Below are 22,226 nucleotides of genomic sequence, written 5' to 3' on the forward strand. Positions count from 1 at the left end.
TTAAATACTTTTCACAACCACCCCCTTGGAGTGCCTATGGAGTTCTGACTATAACCTAAAACGGTCTCCTGCTCATGCAAAAGCCTAACAAAAGACAGCAGTGATATACTGTATTGTGGTGCAGGGGCCAGGGTAGCATAGGGAGGTGTGCTTCGTTGTTCTAGTTCTGTTCCCTATCTGTACAGCTAATCTGAAATTCTATGGCCTGTGTTGTGCAGCAGGCCAAAGCAGATGATCACAATGGTTCCCTTTTAGCCCTATAATCGATGAATCGTGGCTGCTAAGATCACTCAGTTTCACTACAAATATTAAACAAAGCAAAATCCAGTGATTTTGGAAAGGATTGATCCTCACTCTTATTTCTGTGGTGATGAGCAAACCTCAGGTTTGGTCAAGAATCAAAAAGTTTAGATGCGTATCTGAACTTTTCTAAATCTAGAAAAGGTGGTTGAAAATTCAGGAGAGAAGTATTTCCAAATAGATTTCCAGTACATCTCAAGTTCTGTCTGCACTGGAAATAGCACAAAAATAAATGTTTTCACAACATTTTATTGTTTCCATTGCTTGTACCGGATGCTGGTAAGAATTTTTAGAAAATATACATTTATCCTAGAAGATCAAGCATGAGTTTTGGGTTGGTTTTTATTATACCAGAACAGCTATTTTAGAAACATTGCTTTATCTTTGAGGTTCTCTACAAGTAAGAGGTATTCTGTCTTCATGACCTCAGTCTTTGGCTTTTCTGCTAGGACTGATAAGAGTCCCAGTTAGTACCATATGTGGTTTTGTGATGAGGACACCTGCTATTCACTGGGAACTCAACTGAGATCGCCAAACTCATTCCCTGTAAACCACAAAACAGATGGTAAAGACTTTTGGTCACTCAGTACCAAAGCTAGATTTGGCCAAAATAGGCTACATTTTATCCAGCAACCTAGAGTACCACGGTTCCTTCATCCTTAGTTTTAATACCTTCCTAGCCCACTTCTGCCTGCCACACTAGAATTTCAAGTCCTAATTTGGCTATATATTATAATTATTACAAGAAAAATATTTTTAAAAAGAGACTGGATTTTTATTTCAAATAAAGCATGCCAAAATTAGGAGGTGTCTCTTCACAGGTGCTGCAATGGTTCTGAGAAAGAAAATATACCCAGCTTGAGTGACACCAAAAGGGACTGCAAATGCAAGCCAAGCATTTCTTGTCTGCTCCAAATTGAAAATGCAAGCAAGTATATTCTAATAGCAGACAATCTTCCTGCTCCACCTGTGAAGCCTCCATGCTGCAAAGGCATTCCCTCCTATAGAAGATGACTGGATGTAGTCCCTCTGAATCTTATCAGCACCACTCTATGTGTCTGTCAGTGAGGGATCACTAGAAAGTAACAAGAGCTCTCAAGCAAATAAATAAGACATGCAACCTTTGCATTCCTTTATTCTCTAGGAGGAGACTTGAACTTAACTCTGCACCTTGTCCTTCCCCTAGACTTTTGAGCCAGCTACAAGTCTGCGAGAGAAAGTTTGATTGTGTGGTTGAGATTCAGGACTGGGAGTCAGGAGATATAGGACTTATTACCGGTTCTGCCACAGACTTCCTGTCTGACCCTGAGCAAGTCAGGTGTTAACCTCTCTGTATCTCAGTTTCCCTGTCCACAAAAAGGGGATTATAATTACTTGCCTGCTGCAAAATGTTTCAATAATTAATTTATGTTAATATATGAACTGCTTTGAGAGCCTATGACAGGAGTCATTATAGAAATGCCAAGTATTCTTATTTTCCAAGAAAACACAAAAGCGTCCAAACATTGACAGGATATTTTTAGATGCTTTGCAACTCTGGATATCTCCTTTTTTCCAGGTTTCAGAAGACCATGTCCAACATCTGAGAGCTAGGCTTCCCTTCTCTAAAATGACTGCTAACTGTGTTTTCAAGTGGAGATAAAAGGAAAAGGGACAGTGAAGGATAGTGGCGGCAGTTTGGAGCAGTCTCTTGTGGCTCAGCCTTGGCCCTCTCATCTCACCTAATGGCAGAGTGACTGCCAATGTTTATTTGGCCATTCTCATTCACCAGCTGCTCCTGTACCATGTTGTTTTTCTTTCCAGATGGCAGCATGATGTTCCACGATAAAACTGACACAAAAAACAATGCAAAATTTGTCTAAGAGAGGTTCAGCAAGCATGAGAAAAACATCTGATATCTCTCAGAGCTAGCCAAGTTGCCTGATCTTGATGCCAGAGTAATTATGGGATGATTTGAACAGAGGGTATGAAAAGAAAAGCCACTGCCAAATTTATCAGGTATATTTCTGGAGGAGCAAAAAAATTAGAGCCTCTACTCACTTTTTGGCTCTGTGACAAAATCAATCACTGCAATCTGAAAGGCTCCCAGAAGTCCCATCTATTACCAGAGCCTTGTGGACTATTACATGCTGGCTAATTAATGGTCTGCTTATTATATATATATAATTCAATCATGCTGTGACCTAAGTCAGAGGAACATTGATATTATCTAAACAACAATATTGTCCTGGATTCTGTGTTTTATTTATTGATGTTTTCTTTAAAAATACTGAATAAAGGTTAATATTTAAATGTTAACTTTAATAACTGCCTCCCAAGCCCTGAGTTAAAATGCTACAAAAGAAAGAGGCACAACCCAAGTCTTAGTCTTACGTTTTTCCTAATAATTATCAGCCTTGCTCTTGGAACTAGCCTGAATGGTATTAGAACATTTTCTCAATGTTACCCAGCATATTATATAGGCATTTCTCCTAGCAATAATAAACATGTACTTACCGTATGTTTTTCCTTCCTCTAGATTCCCACTGCTTCCTGTCTTTTAGGCCGCAGTCTTACAATCAGATTCCTGCGCTCCTCTGGAACCTTACTGATATTAATAGGATCTGCCTTTGCACCTGCATGGAGCTAATTGCAGGCCTGGGGTGTTAGACTGTAAACTCTTCAGGACAGGGACTCTGGTTATGTCCAAGCACTTTGTCAGTGCTAAACTAATAGCTATAATAACTACCACCACCACTGGGAATCATGAGGCCTTATGGTTCAAGTACAGGCTGAGAAGCGGATTTATTTGAGCAAGTTACATGACCTCATTGTTCCTTAGTCAATGCAACTAAAGAAAGGAATGCTGAACATTAAGGTTGCAGTGTAGTTCTAGATGTGTCGGTCCCAGGATATTAAAGAGACAAGGTGGGTGAGGTAATAGCTTTTATAAGAAGGTATAAGAAATCAGGCAAAAAAAGATATTACCTCACCCACCTGGTCTCTCAAACATTAAGGATGTCACTGAAAATGAGATGCTGCAATGTAGCTAAAATGGTTTGGATGAACTGGGCACAGGAGGAACTTGCTTGAACCTGGGCTGCCCATATTCCAGGGGAGTGCCCTAACCTGCAGGCTAGTCATGGATCTCTTTCTCACACACATACCCTGGCCTGGAGAAACTGTCCTTGAAACTGGAAGGTTTCCATCAAAGGTTTCAACAAATGCATTTTCTGAAAAAAGGGTTTTGTCAAAAAATTCCTGATGAGCTCTACTAAAAATCACAAGATGTTTTAAAAACAGAGACTACATTATGTTTTGGGGGGTGATTTTAGCCCTTGCCTGGCCCACCCCCAATGTGTGTATGACAACTGCAGTGTAGCCAACTCTCACAAATTAATAGCAAGTAAGATGCTGTTGACTCTTGTTGCAGGAGCTTTGATCAGCGGACCCCAACCAATATCAGGGGCCCATTGTGCTAGGCACCATACATAGTAAGAAACTGTCTCTACCCTGAAGAGCTTACAAACTAGTGTCCAACACAGTGGTGAATTTGTGATGTCAGAAGTGGAACTCAGACTTGCCAAACTCATTTCATGTAGGGGCCACCAACCATCCATTCAATGGGAACAATAACAACAGAAAGTCAAACTGGTGATTTCCAGGTTTTCAAAAATTCAGAAGGGACTATTGTAACCATCTAGTCTGACCTCCTATACAACACAGGCCATAGGACTTCCCCCAAATAATACCTAGAGTATATCTTTAGAAAAACATCCAATCTTGAGGTGAAAGGCTCTACAGCATGTTAGCAACACCCTGCAACATCCAGGCTCCAGAAATGTTAACGTTATACCTTTGAGAGCAAGGCTTGCATTCTGGAATGGTAAGTGTATTAAATCATGTTCTGACCTTTTTGGAGCTCACACAGCCAGGATCATCCACTCTGGCAACACAGGCAAAATCTCCCACAGGCTGTTCTTGAAGGGGCAGCATGCATTAATCAAAATATAAATACTAAAAATTCAACATGAATACATCATCAAAATACAATGTTTTACAATATAAAATCATAACAATAACTCAAAGGTCCTTATACTAACTTCTATACGTATAGGTACATTATTTTTCACCACGCAACGATCACTAGCAGAGTTCTAAGTCCCAAACTTCATATCCATAGCACAGATCTCTTCCATTTCCACTACAGGAGTAGTTTGTAGGGGGAAAGCATGATGTTATCCTCTGTGTGAACTAGCCCATACAAGGAGACAAAATACACACCGTGGAAGTGTTTTACTCGTGTAACCTACACAGGAAATGCTATGTTTGGACTAGCCTACCTGAGCTAGCTAGCAAAGGTAGCAATAACAGTGAAGACAGCATAGCAGTCAGGAAAACCTAGGGCTAAACTCAGGCTATAGTTACACTACAGAGAGTACAGTAGCACAGCTGCACCAATGCAGTCGTGCCGCTGTAGCGCTGCGAGTGCAAACACTAAGCCAACAGGAGGCAGCTCCCGTCAACTTAATTACTCCAGCCCCTACGAGCAGTGGTAGCTTGTGCAGATGCTCTAAGCTGATAGGAGAAGCTCTCCTGCCGACATAACGCTGTCTCCACCGGTGCTAAAGTCGGTGCAACTTACATCTCTCACAGGAGAGGCATATTCACACCCTGAATGACATAATTTATACCGATTTAAGCTGCAGTGTGTACGTAGTCTGAGTCTCTGGTCCTGTCGTTTCGCATACCTTTCCCGAAGCTACAGGCCATCGGGTGGGCAAGTCCTTCACCTACCTTCCTTCCTTCCTTCCCTACCTAAATCACTTTGGCACCAGTGTGCAACTGCTTGCAGCAAGCTCCAAAATCATGTTACATGCAAAAAAACTGTAAGATAGCAACACCTCCCCTAATCTTCACCTCTCCTCACACAGTGCTTCTGTGAAAGGAATTACAGAAGAAATGGCATTGAACTTCTGGAGCAATATTTCCGTGAATGGCTTCCCTAGTACAAATAAGTTAAATCTAGTTAAATACAGTTTCCGCCAATGGTCATTCATATTTGTAAAATGAATTCGTTTTGGCTAAGTTTGTGCCCCTTTTGTGTTCCCTTGTTGCCAATGGAGTGACATAAGTTCAATCAACTTAAAGCAGTGTCCACTTGCAGCAGTGGAGTAATTATGCCGGTGGGAGAGTGCTCTCACACTGACGTAGCACATCTTCACCAGACGCACTACAGTGACACAGCTGCACTGATGTAGCGCGGTACTGTGGACTTGCCCTCAGTCATTCAGTAAGGCAACAAACCCAGTCAATCACAGCTCAGCAACACAACATGAATGCACAGTATCGAAGGCTTGCAGAATATGGTTTGCAATTAAACCAAAGAGGTAAACAAATTTCAAAAATAAAATCTGTTAAATACTATTGATTAGTGAATAAATCTGAGGAAATCTGATTTGATTCTGGGATAACCCCTCAACAGAAAGAAAGGCTAACTTGTTCAGGTAAATTGTGTGCTGTGAATTATTTGCTCAGTTCTATTGTGTAGCTCTTTATATTTTCAGTGATGTGTGGTGGAATACCAAATCCCTGACAAAATCTTAAATCTTACTTTTAGTCTTGTTGAAAAGGTTGGGGGGGGGAGGGGTGAGAGGGGAGAAGCTACTTTCACAGGTTTTATAGCACTACTCCAATTTAAATGAAGATATAAACCAACATGATTCAATGGTTTGCTATCCTCTGCTATTTGTAGATTAGACCTCAATTTGAACACGATTAGCCAAACGTCACAAAGTTTCAATGGTATATATCTTTGTCAATGGAAAAACCCAGCAGTAGCATAACTGATCTCTGTAGTTTCATACCATAGGACATTTGATGTACAACAGTGTTTCTTGCTCACTTGCCTCAGGGAAGGATGTTTTACTACAAAATCATCATCAGAGCATCAGTGCATTGACTATTTCTCAAAAAAATGCATTTTTTTTTAGGAAGGCTCTCACCGGCCACCTATCTTGTGCTATAACTCTGTGTATATCTAGGTTCATAAATCAAGTGGTATTTCATACTAGTTTTTGTGGATGATGGCAGGATGCACTTTCATCCCTTTCCCTGGATAAAAAATCAGATGTTCTTAGGCAATGAAACAGTTAAGGTCATAGGATTTGCCAAGCATCATGATGTAATTCCTTTGAGTTTACTCATTGCAAAGTGACTTAAGACTCTGGATAATGTTCTCTTTCTTGAGATTCCAAGGGGATCAGAGGACTGTCTCTATAAACAAGATTAAGCGGCAGTTGACTTAACGAAAACTTGACTTTAAATCAGGATGTCACTCTGTCATTGTGAACTTCTCAAGTTCTTCAATGCTTCTCACATAAAGTGCAGCCTCTTAAGTAACATTATAGCTTACAGTGTAGTTATGCTTAAAAAAGAGTGACTGTATAAAAATTGCATGTTCTTACTCAACAGATCTGTTCTCTGTACATATTCAGAAGTATAACTTGTAAGGCAAGTGACAAAAATAAACTTTTACTCCTTTTTACTCATATAGGCCTTGCAGAACTAACACAGCTAAGAGAAATGAGTTAGATTCTATTCTTGTTCATACATCTTCTACAGAATTGTTAACTAAGATCTCAATGTAACTTATATACATGCAAGTCACCCAGTGAAACACAGTCTCTAAAACTTCATGCTTTGTCCAGATACAGCAAAATGTTTTGTTTCTTATTTTGAAGACAGATTCACAGACCCCACAAAATTTGGCACGATTTTTTCTGCCACATTTTCCTATGTGCAAGCCACAAACTAGTCTAAGTCCTAGTGGTCTCAAGTTTGTAATTAATGGTTCACACATTTCTAAAAATAATGCTGCATTTCTCTTCATCTCAAAGTCAGTCTTTGCATAAGTACCATATCCTCCCTTAATAACCACACTAGGGTATTGTTTTGACATTGATACAGAGTGAAGTATATTGGTTCCCTTTTTGGTTAACTTTTAAATTAATTTTAGTATATATCCTCTATTTAATGGCCATTGCAACCTTTGAATCTTATCCCTACTCTCCAAAAATAAAATAAAATAAATTTATTAAGAAAGCAAACATTAAAGCCAATAAAGACATAGACCCAGAAAGATCTTTTGCTAAATTATCTCAGCATCAGGTGAATATTTTTCTTTGCCCTATTTTTTCCTTCAGGCCAGTGGTTCCCAAACTGGGGTTCGTGAACCCTTGGGGATTCACGAAATGTTACAGGGGGTTCTCAGGAAAAAAATTTCCTAATGGCGGCCAGAGCTCTCCATAGGGACCCCAGGCAGCACGGGACCAGCAGCCCGGAGCCCCTGGACTTCCAAGGGCTAAGCAGATCAAAGCAAGCATATCTATCACACTGAGGAGATTTGAATTTCAAGACTCCTTATAAGAGATGGAAAGGGAGGTGGATATTTTCTGCTGTTTTAAAATTAAATAGGCAGCTAGTATTGTTTTTAAAATTATTATGAAGAACAAGTTTAAGCTTTGTTGTAACGTGTGTTGTTTGCCTGGACTGCTCAAGACCTGAATGCTTGTGTAGGAGGAACTCTTTGAGTTGGCTTCTTAAATACCTTCATGCTGTTTCACATCTGATACTCCTTGATGAAACATAGGAGTCTTGTCTCATAACAGGCTTATTCAAAATGATACAAGCTACGAAAGTGAGATCTTGGAAGAGTGTTGCCGTTTTCATAACCACTCAAAAAAAATCAGCTTGCAATCAATGTTGCCAACTCTTGTGACATTATCACAAGTCTCATGATGTTTGGGGTGAAATCCTGGCTACTCTGAAGTCAGTGGCATTGAATTCAATGGGATTAGGATTTCACCTTAGTGTTTTTCTTAAAGCTTTAACTCCTCGACTCAGCTGATTAAACGAGATTCTCAGCTTTCATTAACACATAAAAGAAAGGACGTTTCTCGTTTTCATGGTTGCAGAAACAGCTTGAAAAGGTGAACTGTTAAGGCTCCAAAATCAGAAGACAAAAGTAACACCCATCCATGTACTATTTTTTAAATCTAATCTTTAAGTCAATCTCATGATTTCTGATGGGCGGATTCATGTTTTTGATTTTTTTTTTAAATGCTTGGGGTTCCCAATACCCCTTATGCAGTGACTCCAGAAAACAAGAAATAAGGCCTCAGTTGCTTTCAAAGAACCAATATGGATAAAACTAAAGGTCTGATCTTGCTCTCACTGAAGTAAATATGAATTTTGTCGCTGACTACAAAGGAAGAAAGATCTGGTTTTAAATCATCATGCTTCCTTGTATCAAAAACTTACTGAAGATTTACAGAAAACTATCTAGGGACTTAGGACTCTGACAGTGACTGGTCTCATAACTGGTCAAGAATTTTATCACATTTGAAGTCTGAAAATAAGTGTTTTATTCCCTTGATACAGCTCTGTTTCATATTACAAGCCATGGCCTATTCACCAGAGACTTGTAAAACTTGTTACATGCCATCAAGAGCGGGTGTTGATATATTGGAGAGGGTTCAGAGCAGAGCCAACAGAATGATTAAAGGATTAGAAAATATGCCCTATAGTGAGACACACAAAGAACACAATATATTTAGTTAAACACAGAGAAGTTAAGGGGCGACTTGATTACAGCCTATAATTATCGACATGATGAACAAATATTTAATAATGGGCTCTTCAATCTAGCAGAGAAAGATGCAACACAATTCAAAGGCTGGAAGTTGAAGCTAGACAAATTCAGACTGCAATAGGCATACATTTTTAACAGTGAGGGTAATCAACCATTGGAACAATTACTAAGGATTGTGGTGGATTCTCGATCACTAAAAACGTTAAAATCACAATTGGATGCTTTTTCTAAAAGATCTGCTCTAGGAATTATTTTGGGTGAGTTCTATGCCCTGTGTTAGACTAAATGAACACAATGGTCCCTTCTGGCCTTGGAATCTATGAATCTATATCAGAGTCTGTGTGACAAAGTGTAAATTCCTGTAAATAGCTTTCTTCACAATGACACAGCACTTTGGAATGAATAAATTGAGACGGACAGTGAAACCTGACCTGATTGAATAGAAAGTCTTACAATGGGGAGATGCTTATTAAACTATTTTTCAGTTAATGACAGACACTGATTATAATATTTAGGGCCATATTTTGCCCTCATTTACACCTTGCACATCACCCTTGAGTTCAGAATTTTGCCTTTAATATCTTACTCATATTATGGCATATTGTACACCCTACAAATTAGAAAAATTCCAGCTCCAGTTAAATCCTAGTCTCAGTTGCCAAATTCAAGAGATGTTTTTGTACATATGCTACAGGCTTGCCATCCTTGAACCACCATTGGAAGTAAGTGACTGTTACTCTGCTAAAACAATCCTTCCCATTTAATCAACTCCATTCATTTTCTAGGCTGCGCTTGCTAGACTCAGGCCACTGTTGGAGCAGCGGTTGCAGGTGGATTACACTGCAATCATCCTCCAGGTGGACTTTTCAATACTTCTAGTAAGAGCAGGTTGAACTATTCATTGTGCAGCCCAGCTCCCACAAGCAATGAAACTGGTCTAATAGATCTTTCAATCACTAACTTCTGCCCTGCTAGGGACCCTTCTTTAAGACAACAATGTGTTCATATCCAGGGCCACTAAAGTTCTAGATAGAGGTTAGTAGATTCTTTCCCTTCCCTATCAAGGCTGCCCCTTATCTTCTCAATTGGATTATATTCTGATCATTGGATTACTTCAAGCACATGCATTATATGTCTGGTTGGTACCTAATTCTTCTTCATATACCTGACTGTGTTATGATTTCCACTCCCTTTTTGCTCCCACATTCCTGCTCTTGTCTATAGGGTGGTCACACCTAATATTTTCCAGTTTTGCCTTTACAATTAGATATCATTGCTGTGATATTCGTAGTATTCCTTCTTTCTATCATTAGTATAAAGAGTACTGAATGCTGCAGTAACTTTAATTGGTTGTAAAGGCTATTGAAATGATTTTATACGTGACCATTGTATATAGAAAATCAGGTTTTTGTTTAAGAAACCTAACACATGCATTCTGACAGTATAGAAAGAGGAAAAAATGGGCTCAATACTGGGTGAGGATACTACTTGGTTTCCCAACAGTGGTTTGTGCCTACTACAAATTATTTCCCCATCTCTTAACTGCTTGAAAAAAGTATGTGTTGAGTTGTCATACATCTGATTCATCACCACATCATGAATAATATATTGCATCCCATATATAGGAAATGTATATACAATTGGGTCCTAAGTCTACCATCAAATCTGCAGTTTTTGTATTTCTGCTTTTTACTGTGACATAAGTGATGGAGAGAGCTCGAAAGCAGCCTCCTTTACTTATGTTACCAGCCACGTGAGTTTCACTGTGCTCCAAATATGTGGATCAAGTCCAATTATTGGGTCATATTGTACTGTTAAATCAAGGTAGAGTTCTGCTTAAAAGTTAACTGAAGAGTTCTGATTAAAAATTGATGCAGCTATGTGGCCCATTGCCCTCAGTCTGCATGTGTTATTACTGACATTTGGAAATGTTATAGACATTCATACTCTATTAGTTATAGTTATAATTGCAGCACTTCCTTTCAAAGATAACATCAACACCAAAAAACCGATACAAGGGCCATTCCTTTTATTAGTGAGAGCTGTAAACAAATAGCATGAGCCATATTCATCTTCTGTTAAAGCCTTGTTCTTTTACCCATTTGATCATAAAGGCCTTTGACTGATACACCCTAGGACAAACTGAGAATGGCCTGAGCAGGACTATCGTCTAATAAAAGTAAAGAATTGACTTGTTAATCTCTATTTTGATGTTAATAGAATCTAAGAAGGGGAAATTTATTTGCATAGAGGGTGATGAGAACATACCTAAAATAATGGAGTGCCTCTATAAAATTTCTGAGGCACCCTGGCATGTTTGCTAATGTAATTCTTTGTTTGATTTGTCAAGTAAACACCCCTTTTTATTCTTGCAACACCCCTGTTCCATTAACTATGAGAAAGTATAATCCGAAGAACAATCCTTCTGTTACTGACCCTCTTGGGTCCTGCTTGCTATTCTTAAAATATATTCCTCCTCAATAGGCATTTCCTGGTCAAGGTTCATATAAAATCTCATAAAAGTTACCCAAAAGTTATGAGAATTATTGTTCAGGATTCTTCATCACACAATGCACATTTAGGCTTAGCTACTGATATCAGCGATTATGAAAATTTTATTTGAAAATGAGAAGGATGCTCAGCACTTTTGTGGGCAAAGAAATGAATAGGGAGTTTGTTCTAAGTCAGAACAAGGCAGGGGAACCACTGGAACGGCAAATTACATAGATAAGAATATTCTTGGTGTACATAGCCAGTATAGCTAGAACTTTGGTCAAGATGCAAGCGGGGGAATAGTCCCGCTCTTGTGGGGAACTTTCCTGGCTTCTGCACTACTCCTGTGAAGTGGGCTAGCGAAAGGATCTGAGGCCTTGCTCCCACTTCCTTTACCCAGTGGCCTCCCTGCCCTTGAGGACTCCCCTTCCACTCTCCTGTCTGGCAGAGTCCTTGTAACCCCAACAAGGCTGGGCCCAGGATTCCTGGGGGGCTCAACCCCCAACCCTGCTGTGGTCACCTAGGACAGGGGCTAGGGTGTCCCCACTCTGGGGTATTCTCTCTGCACTAGGCACTTCTCTGACCCACTGATCATTACATACAAGTTAAAGCAAATGCAAGTTATTTAATCAACAATTAATTTAAAAAACAATAAGGAAAAATGGGAAAGGTTAAAGGAAACACATCACCCCGCTCTGTGGCAGGGAACATCACAAACAGTGTCTCTGGAATGTCAAGACAGTTCACAGTCTGTTCCTTGTAAGTCCCAGGCCTTCTTCTCAGGCCCTGGCTTTGCTGCAGGGATGCTGTGGGTTGGACACTTGCTCTGGTGGTGGCCACACGCTCTCAGGCTCTAGGTGGCAGGGCCCTTCTTCCCAGTGTCGCCCCCACCCTGTCCGGGTTATGATCCAAGCCTGGCCTGCAGAGCCCATTGGCTGAGGCGTCTCCCTGTGCTGGGCCTGCTGCCCCGGGTCCTCCTCGGTCTCCCCAGCTGCTCAGCGCACCCAGCTCCGGACTGCTCCAGCCCCAGCTCCACCATTCTATCTCAGCACGGCTGCTGCTGCTCTGCCTCCAGCTCCCTGGGCTGCTTCTTTGGCCCCTCTGGCTCTAGTTGCTGCAGCTCTCCTCCCAGGGCAAGTCTGCTCTCTCTGGGCTGTGCCCCTGGCTTTGGGGCTGCAGTTCTGCTCCCAGGACAGCGTCTGCTCTCACTGGATCTGGCACAGCTCAACTTGGGCCCCTGCTTTCTCCTTAGCTCGGCCCCACTCTGTCTGACCCAGGCAAATCCAGCTCACACGGAGGACGGGACCTCCCTGGCCTCCTGACTCCCTGATTAGCCTGCTCGCCCTGTCATTCAGGCTGACCAGGAGCATTGGCCTCTCCCCATTGTTCCTGGGGTCTGTCAGTCTCAGGGTCCTGATTCCCCATCGACCCTTCCCCCTTTTTAGTACTGGGAGCTAGCAACTAAAACATCCCCACTGAATGTTAGTAAGGGGGCAACAGTCCCCTTACATAGGGAGCCAGATACACGGAGACAGAAATACCACCTACAATCAGATCTATCAATGCCAGATGCTCAGAAAACAAGGGATAAGTGCATAGAAAATGTTCTCAATGGACATCAGTCAAAATCTCCCATTTTCATGTGAAGATCCTCAAAAGAAGAGATTTTGGTCCTTCATAGTAACACGGTAATTGGAAGTAGAAAAGACTCACATTGTAGAGTGAATCCCCAAGCCAGGCAGGGCGTATAGATAGTACTATGCATCCATATATTTAAATTCAGCTTGTAGCTTTCTGTGAATTATAAATCTGCTTTCATGCCAGCATGTTGACTTTAGGCATATATATTTCTTGGACCACCACAATTAAAATCCAATACTGAATCTGAGAGTACAAGGAATGGAAAAGCATGATTTGACGGAATATGGGAGATAAATGACGAAGTATGTCTTATAATGAGTCTTCATACGAAACAAAGTGCTTGTACTAGAGGCAAATTCCATTTATGTAATACTCATGATAGGATTCTCATAAATTAAGAGATTTGTTGATTGCAACCCAGTGATTTTCAAAAGTTTTTTAAACAAGGAAAACATGCTTGTACTTCTATTATTATGCCAAAAGAGGGCACTTGAAGGTCTCAGTATAGAGGCCAAAACATAATCAAATCTAGCTGTACATGGATTACTTTTCAGGAAGGTTTCAGAAACGTCTCCTACTTTATGCCAGACTACACAGCAATGTAGAATCTGTCCCCAGACAATGGGCTTTTTCAGACAAACAAGAGTATTAATTCTTTTAAGGGAAAATCATGCTGCAATATGACAGCGTCCTGAAGGAGGGGAAAAAAACCCAAACATTATAGAACATGCTTATACACCATCCAAATGCAAAAAGGAGCTTTAAAAACGGACATTGCAATAATAACAATCTTTCCTTTTCTCTTCTTTTGGGATTTTGTTTCTGAAGGGTAACGTCATCTTTCTTCTTGTTAATCTAACATTTGTCAAAGAGTTTAAGGTCACCTACTGCTTTACCTCACCACAATAAAAGGTTAACACCTAGACTTCACCAGTTAGACCCCAATCTGTAAAATCTCACAGTGCCAGGGTGGCATTCAGTGCCTCAATCCCGGTAACAAATGGCTGTGGGTATATCTACACTGCAGTGTAAACCCAGGGTTCAAACTCAGTCTCAAGCCTAACCCCCCTTCCATCTACACACAAATTGTGCTGCCCCAGGGCCCGAGGATCCCATGGGGGTGGAGGGTCCAAGCATGACTCAAGCTGAGACTCAGGATTCAAGCCCTATTGCTTTGCAGTGTCAATGCAGCACCACTAGACTTGCGCTCTGGTAGTCCACTGAAAGTATTCCATAATCCTATGAGCCAACTTTCTTTGTCCTCTGGACAGTCAAGTTTTCCCACACAGCACCACAAACAAAGGGCTAGAGGGGCCCACATTTTGGGAGGGCACTACAAAGTCTGGGATATGGGTGGCTGGACTCAGGACCACATACTGCAGTGTAGACACTGGAGCCCCAGAGTTCAACAATTTCTAACCACCTGGGGTTACAAATGAGTGTAGACACTGAAGCCCTAGGTTAACAAACCGAGGGTTTACTAGCTCAAATTCTACTGACCTTGGGCTTACATTGCCATGTATGCATACCTTGTATTCCCATACAGAACACTTGCTTCTTAAGTGACTCTTTGAAAATGCAGCTTTTATCTAACTGCATTTCCACTGATATGGAGACGTGAGTGTGGAAAATACTCACCACTCATTATTGAGCTCCGCTTGTTAGTTCTGATTTTGATCTTAAGCTATGGCTACATTAGAGAGTTTACAGTGGCGCAGCTGCACCGCTGTCAGCTCTCTATGTAGCTGCTCTAAGTTGACAGGAAAGAGCTCTCCCATTGGCTTAATTCCTCCAGCCCCTGCGTGCGGGGGCAGTTATGTTGATGGGAGAAGCTCTCGACTGAAGCCGTAGTGAATCCATAGCCTTAATTACAGTGGTTTTTCTACAGTGGTGTAGCTCCATTAATTTTCATGGAAGTACTCCTGATATACATTGGTGTCAGTGAAGTTAACATTATGCCCAGAATGGTTATGGACTAGATTCTGCAAGATACTGAGCAGTTCTACTGAAGAAAAATCTGATGATAAATAGCTTTAAAATACAAATGAGTTAATATAAAGTGCAGTTATTTGATGTAAAATAAATTTTATAATGAAAATATTAACTTTGTGCGAGAGTGTCTTGCACTGCCCATATTGGTATTTGGATTGGTTAAAATATTTGGTATTTAGCTGAAACCCCCAATGATGAGGAGACATATTACTAGAACAGAGAATTTCTGCTTGTGTATCCTTTCCCCTCATCTATTCAGTTTCAGAGTAGCACACTTTAGGAGATTGGGATCTTGTCTAAAGTGGTTGCCCATCACACACATATTTGTTACAGAAGCAGAAACTAAAAACATTTACGGCTCCAGGTAAAAAGTATTCACTTTCCACACCCCTGTTGTAAATATCCAGCAGAAAGCTCATGCAAAATAAATACAGAGATCTGGCTTTTATGTTATCTTTTCAATCTATCAGCATTCTAATCCTAAATGGGCTTATACATGCTCTACAAGTGAGAGAAAATAGTCTTCTGGCTGTATGAGAAATGTAATCCATATTAAGTCATTGTGTATATTTTTATATTCCTTACTGTAGAGCTAGAGAAAAATGTAGTGTATGCTGATAAGGAATGCAGGGCAGAGCAGTTGATTGAGACCTTGAAGGGAATGTTGGTGGGAAGAATAGAATACTATCGTTTTAAAAGTACTAAATCCAGCGCTTGAGTTTTTCTCTCCTAAAATGTGGAGAATCACAAAAAGACATGACAGGTAAAGAAGAGAGGCTAGGACGATACATGACCAAAAGGAGAATAGGGGAATGATCATGTTTCACAGCTACATGTCTATGTTTCTCAGCAATCTTTACCTGTTATTTGCTGGACCCCCCGGTTTGTCTGCTGGACACTGCTTTTTAGATCTTGTTTTATTTAGAAAAGTCAGTCAGGATTGCATTAAGATATTTCCAGAGCTTACAGCGGGAGATTTCTACATTGTCTTTGTGGCTCAGTTGGATTACATAGCTGCATAGTTCAGCAAAAGAAGTTCTGGATGAAGGAAATTGTCAGATAATGATGGAGGAACAACTAGGTGAAGGATAAAAGATCTTATTACTGCTTATTACTAGGGCTGACATGCCACCTTCCCACATCCCTCCAGTCTTATGAACCATCCTTTATGTATAGTCTCTCAGTGCCAATGTCTTTTTGTGTGCCACACAGAGTATATGTACTTAAATGGGTCCTATGGACTAGACTCAAACCATGACCACTTCATCTTTCCACAATCAGGGGAGGTATTTGCTATGGTGTGGGGGGGGACACTCCTCCCCTCCCGACCTTGGTTCCCTCCATCCCCCAGACTTTTCATAGCACCTCACCAGCTGGTGCTGCAGTGTCTCCACTGGGCTTGCGGGGGCTGCTGTGGGGCAGGCTGTGCTCGGAATCCTGATTGGTTTGTTGTCAGTGCTGCTCCCTGCTCCGCAGACCAGCCATCAGTGAGATACCCCACCAATCCATCGCCCTTCTCCCTCTCCAGCATAGGGCTGACAATGCCACCTTCCCACCTCCCTCCAGGATGGGATGAGCCCACTAACCCACCATGAGCAGCTGCAACCTCAGTGGGGAGGTGGAAGCGGGGAGAGAGAAGCAGGATGCTAACGTAACTTCCCGCCCCCCGAATTCTGCTGAAATGATGCCAGTGATTTGCATAAAAGAATTTTCTCATTCAGATTACCTGAAATCCAGATTATTATTCAAAACTTGGTATGTGTATAGTCCTAAATGGGGAAGAACAGAGGGAGGAGTGTAGGAGGGTGGTGAGGAATGTGTGCCTTTCAAAAGAGCCAAGGATTGCATATATAATGGTGCAACATGCTCAGACATATGGGCCTAGATTTTAAAGATTTTGGATGCTTCAGCTTTTGGGTGCCCAAGTTGAGATTCCTTAAAAAGCCAGATTTTCAGTGATGTGGAGCAATCACCCTCTGAAAATCAGGCCCCTCTAGTTGTCTGAAGCTGGATACCCAAAAACACCCAAAAACGTAATCACTAATATTTTTGAAAACTGACCATGTACTACAGTCCATCTTAAAAAAAATAAATCAATGCAAACTAGACACCACTGTTCTAGGGCTCATTTGAATCCCACACAAAACCTGATAAGAAATGAAATGCACTAACTATAAAAATAAATGAAAATAATAATGGCTAAACCTTGAAAGGTTTGCAGTTGGTTTTTGCTTGGATACTGTAGGGCAGTGGTCAACTTGTGGTCCATGGACCACAGGTTATGTCTATGATTTTCAATGGGGTCTGCACCTCCATTCAAAATTTTTTAGGGGTCCGCAAATGAAAAAAGGTGGAAAACCACTGCTGTAGGGAATGCTCCTGCATTGGCTTGGGAACAGTCTAAGTACCTTAAGAGGTCTTTGGAATGTTGCCTTGCCAGTTTTAAAAATCAGTAATAAAATGCTCCAAGTTGAAAACACTCTCCTGCACATTATTGCATATATTAATACAGCCATCTGTATAAATCACATTATGATATTCCAGAATATATAACCAGGCAACATATATCTCAGATCCTACAAACAGCAGGTATTGGTACCTTACTAGAATGGATGTATCTAACAATTTGGGTACTAACAAAACAGTGTTCCAGAATTTTCTATAGTGATGTGGATTCAGGATAAAGTAATTTGTTATGAAAAATAAAATAACAAAGGTAACTGTGGAGTGGATTTCACTTCCACAGGTCTAGCTCTTTGATCAAACACTACGGTATATCCAAGTTTTTCTATTAACGTATTTTACAGGTGGTGAGATTATTTTGGTGCACTTATGTTTAACCTTAATGTCTGCTTTTTTAAAAGAGGAGAAACTGTGACTCAGCATCTAGAATTGTCAAAGCAACCTACTGGAGTTTTCTTTTTATAGATTAAAAGAAATGTCCAGATGACGAAAGGATTCTCAGTAGCAAAACTATCACACCATGATTACTCTGCCAGCAACATCCCATCTCAAAGTACACATGGCTGCATAAACAGAAAGCTCAGAAACTTTCAGTGATACCCACAACTTTTTCAATTACATTTGAAACTTCATGTCATCTCAAGAGATTCACTAGCACTGGAGCTGCTACTGAAAATGTCAATTCTATTCCCTTTTTAAAAAATCACTTTATTTTTGAATGGGTCAAAAGTAAGTTATTTCCCCCTGGTAGGGACCCTCAAGTTTAACATTAGAAGAAGTTTTGTGACAGTCTAGTAAACCATTAATGAGATTTCTTTTTGTGAGAGACAGATGTAAATGTATCCCTCTAATCCTATCCTTTCAGGTCCCTGTCTGCCGATGAATGTTAATAATTAGTAGTTGCGTTCCCCCCTCCCTCTTTATAAAATTGCATTCTTCATAAATTCATCATCCTCTTTTTTTGTTATGTTTTGTTTTCTCAAAGTACCAGCAGCCCTGACAGCCTCCCTTTGTTCTTATGTTTATAAATTATTTATAATGTAGAAATATCTCTTCTTAGTCTTAAAAAATAAACTAATGGGTGAACATAACATACTGCCAGCAGCAGATCTACCACAAGCTTTAAAAAAAAGAGCTCACAAGTAACAAAGGAAGAAGGAAAGAACATTGCACGAAAATCCATTTATCTGAGTGTACACTGAGTTTTGTTTGCAGATGTGAAATACATCTGAGTTACTCTCACTTTATGCTCTTTTTCAATTGCTTTTCCAAACTAAAACACCTTCACTGACTCCACAAAAGTAGCCTCTTTTAGGACTTCTCAACACTCACAATTTGTACCACTCTAACTATACCTGTATACTTAAAGCGGTACAACCCTCATAGTGTGGACAGTTATACTCATATAAATGTACCTATAGGTTAATTCTGCATGGGAAGGGGAATAAGTTTACATTAGTATAAAGGCACCTTTAAACACGTAAACTATGTTCACACTAGGGGCTGTACTCCTATAATTATACTGGTAAAAAAAACCCCACACCCATAACTAATATACTTCTACTGATACAGAGACTGTACAGACCAGCACTCCGTCTCTTTGGGTTTTAAATAGGAGTGCCACAAAAATTCCATACATTGCACTGCATTTAGTGAAGGCTAACAGCCATGCACCCCAAATTTTTACATTTCTTAAACACAAATCAGTATTGAAAAATAACAGTATTTGCCACATAGTGAATAGCAATGAGTGATTCATTTTCTAAGTCTATGGCTCCTTATCTCTGTTCCACATAGTCACCAGCCGGAGTAGTAACCTAACCACATATATGACCAGAATGATTATTAATTAAGGTAAACATAACTTAATTCTGTATCATGCAGTCTTATATAAAATGTATAGTCAAACCTTTATTTTGCAGTAAGTTAGCACGTCAACAGAGATGGCTTAAAAGTCATAGTATTATACTGGAAATATATCCAGGGCTTAGATAAACAGCACTCCTAATAATGTTAATGCTGCCTGGCATGTAACTTAGATAGGAATCGGATCACCACCTTACATCAGCTGTAAGGATTTTGTACCAAAGCAGAAATAACATCTTATCTTCCATCTGAAAATGGGACAGAGTGATGTCATGAGTTATTTACGGACTTACTGCAAAACAGCTCCATGGTAATATCAAAAAGGGTAATTGTCCAGCCATTCACAGCAATGGTTCCGCAATGCCTCAAATTACCTCATCCACTCCTAAAACATAAGTTCCACCCAGAAGTAGCTATCAGCCACTATGTCAGCAGCAACACTGCATGACAACAATAATACAGGAACAAAAACCAAAAAAATCGAAACAAAAACCCAATCTCCATTTAAAGTAAAGGGAAATTTATTAGTAGAAATGGACTTGATGTATGTAGGATCCATGCTCTAACCCAAGTTCAAGGGTGTCTGGAGAAAAGACTTTGGTTTGGTTTTGCAAGTAGCAGCTCAGATTGGCCAGAAGCCCTTTGCAAATTATTCACACTGGTTTTTGACTGGTTTCTGACTTTTCAGGATGGACTATATCTTGGCCAGAAAGAACACTCATGAAAGACCTTTAGAAATCACTAGTAGAGGTGCTTTCTGAATGAATGAAAGAGGAGGCAGCTCCAACAGCTTGGGGTGTGTGACTCAGTTTAGACAAAGCCAGCATGGACAGAGCCAGCTTGAAGCTCAGCCAGATTCTCAGAATGAATCTGAACCCACTTTACATCGTAAAAGTGTGGAGAAGTCCTTCACCTACTCCCACTCCTTGCCTTCAACACCCCACAATAAGCTTCTGATCTTTGTTGAAATCCGTTTTGGGATTGTCTCTAAATCTATGTTGGGATAGCTGCAGGGTAAGATGCTAGGGTTGAATGGATTGGGAAAACAATACATTTAGGGGAAACTCTGAGTGGGAAGCCCCCAAGCACATATGTTTTAAATAAAAGAGCTAAGCAGAGCCCAAAGGAGAGACTGCTCCATGACTAGAATATAATCCACAGGTAGCAGGCCTGTCAGGAGACATTTGGTGAGTCAAAGTTGGGGATTGGAAGAAGGAGTTGCTGGTCAAGATGGTTGTTTAGAGTAAAGAAACAATGAGTTGGCACCACAGAAGATTGGAGGAAATGAGAAAGTTGTGCTTGGGTTGGATGAAAGGAGAGGAAAGCTAGAGAGGTGGGGAGGAGGGAAGAGACCCCAGCAAGATGGTCTAAATTCAGATAAGCATCTAGGAAAAAATGCTAAGCAGCTGTAGCTTCGTTGTTTTCAATGGAGTAACATAAGCAAGAAGTGGGTCCCTAAACTTTTCTGCATTTACTCAAACTGAACTTCCAGCTCTTGGAAAGTTCACACAAAATTACTATCTACCTTAATTATTTCAATTCTGGCATTGTTTCATGACCATAAAAACCACCATGGTTACAATACAATTCTGCCTTGGTTTAATCTGACTCTCAAATTTTGCACAAATATAAGTACTCACCTCTCTTTTTATTAAGCTCTCTTTTGTAACACTTTTGTATTTAAGGCCACTTTCTCCTTGACCCCCAGCTGCATTAAACCTATAACTAAATTTGTAACTAAAAATGGGCTTATACAAATACCAAATATTGATATACCTCTGAATTTAAGGGATATGGGGAGGGGAGTGCAGAATTCAAATTCAAATTTTTTTTGTCTGGTCTGTATCTATAATGGACCAAACCAAATCCCAGATCTAAGCACTTTTGAACTTCATTGGTTACAAAATCCAGATCCAAAATTTTGTGACTCAGGCCCTTCTCTAGTTATAACAATATCTTTTTATAACACACAAACTGCCTGACTCCCTGGTGCCATTAAAAATACAGTATACAAAGGCTTTAAGCTTAAAATACAGCATGATTATTTGATAGCAGGAGGTGTCAGGTGGAGACAGAGACACATGGATGGAATTGACTTGAGGCACGTCATAAGAAAATAAGGGTGATGTGATCACAGTACTTACAGTGTGTGCAGCAGCTGTAGAGTTCTACATGGCAGGTTCCATCATACATTTCACATAAAAAAAAAAGATTCTGAGTAAATGATGGGTGAATACAGAATGAATTGTAGTGTATGACAAGCCACTTTCTCTTTGTTTAATATATAAATCAGGAGCACTTATGAATTGATATTAATTAAAATAATGTATTTGCTTTCTTTCGACAGTTATGTCAGCCTCATTAAAAACTGAGTGCTAAATCTTCATTAGATTTTCAATATTAAAATACTTTCATGAAAGATGAATGAACATTTAACTTGTTGCTGGTCATGTTGAGAAAAAGGGGAAACCATCAGGGATGTAATCCTGGCCCAATCAAATCAATAGGAGTTTTGCTATTGATGTCAGTGGGGGCCAGGATTTCACCCTAAATGTTTAGCCTGGTGGGAAGAAGATGTAATTTTCCCAAACTTTTTATTCATCATTAACTTCTGGTATTGCATGGCCATGGCTAAAATTTTCAAACCCACCTAAGTGGCTTGGGAGCGTACATCCATTTTCAGCAGTGATTTAGGTACATAAGAAGCATTAGTCTCATTGAAAGTCAATGAGATTTAGGCTCCTATCTTACTTAGGTGCTTTTGAAAATTTTATAATTTTATCCCATGTCTTAAACTCGAGTAATTGAATCAAGTAAAAAATAGTATTATTGTAACTAT

The sequence above is a fragment of the Eretmochelys imbricata genome, chromosome 6, assembly GCF_965152235.1.
Source record: "Eretmochelys imbricata isolate rEreImb1 chromosome 6, rEreImb1.hap1, whole genome shotgun sequence".
Classification (NCBI taxonomy): Eukaryota; Metazoa; Chordata; order Testudines; family Cheloniidae; genus Eretmochelys; species Eretmochelys imbricata.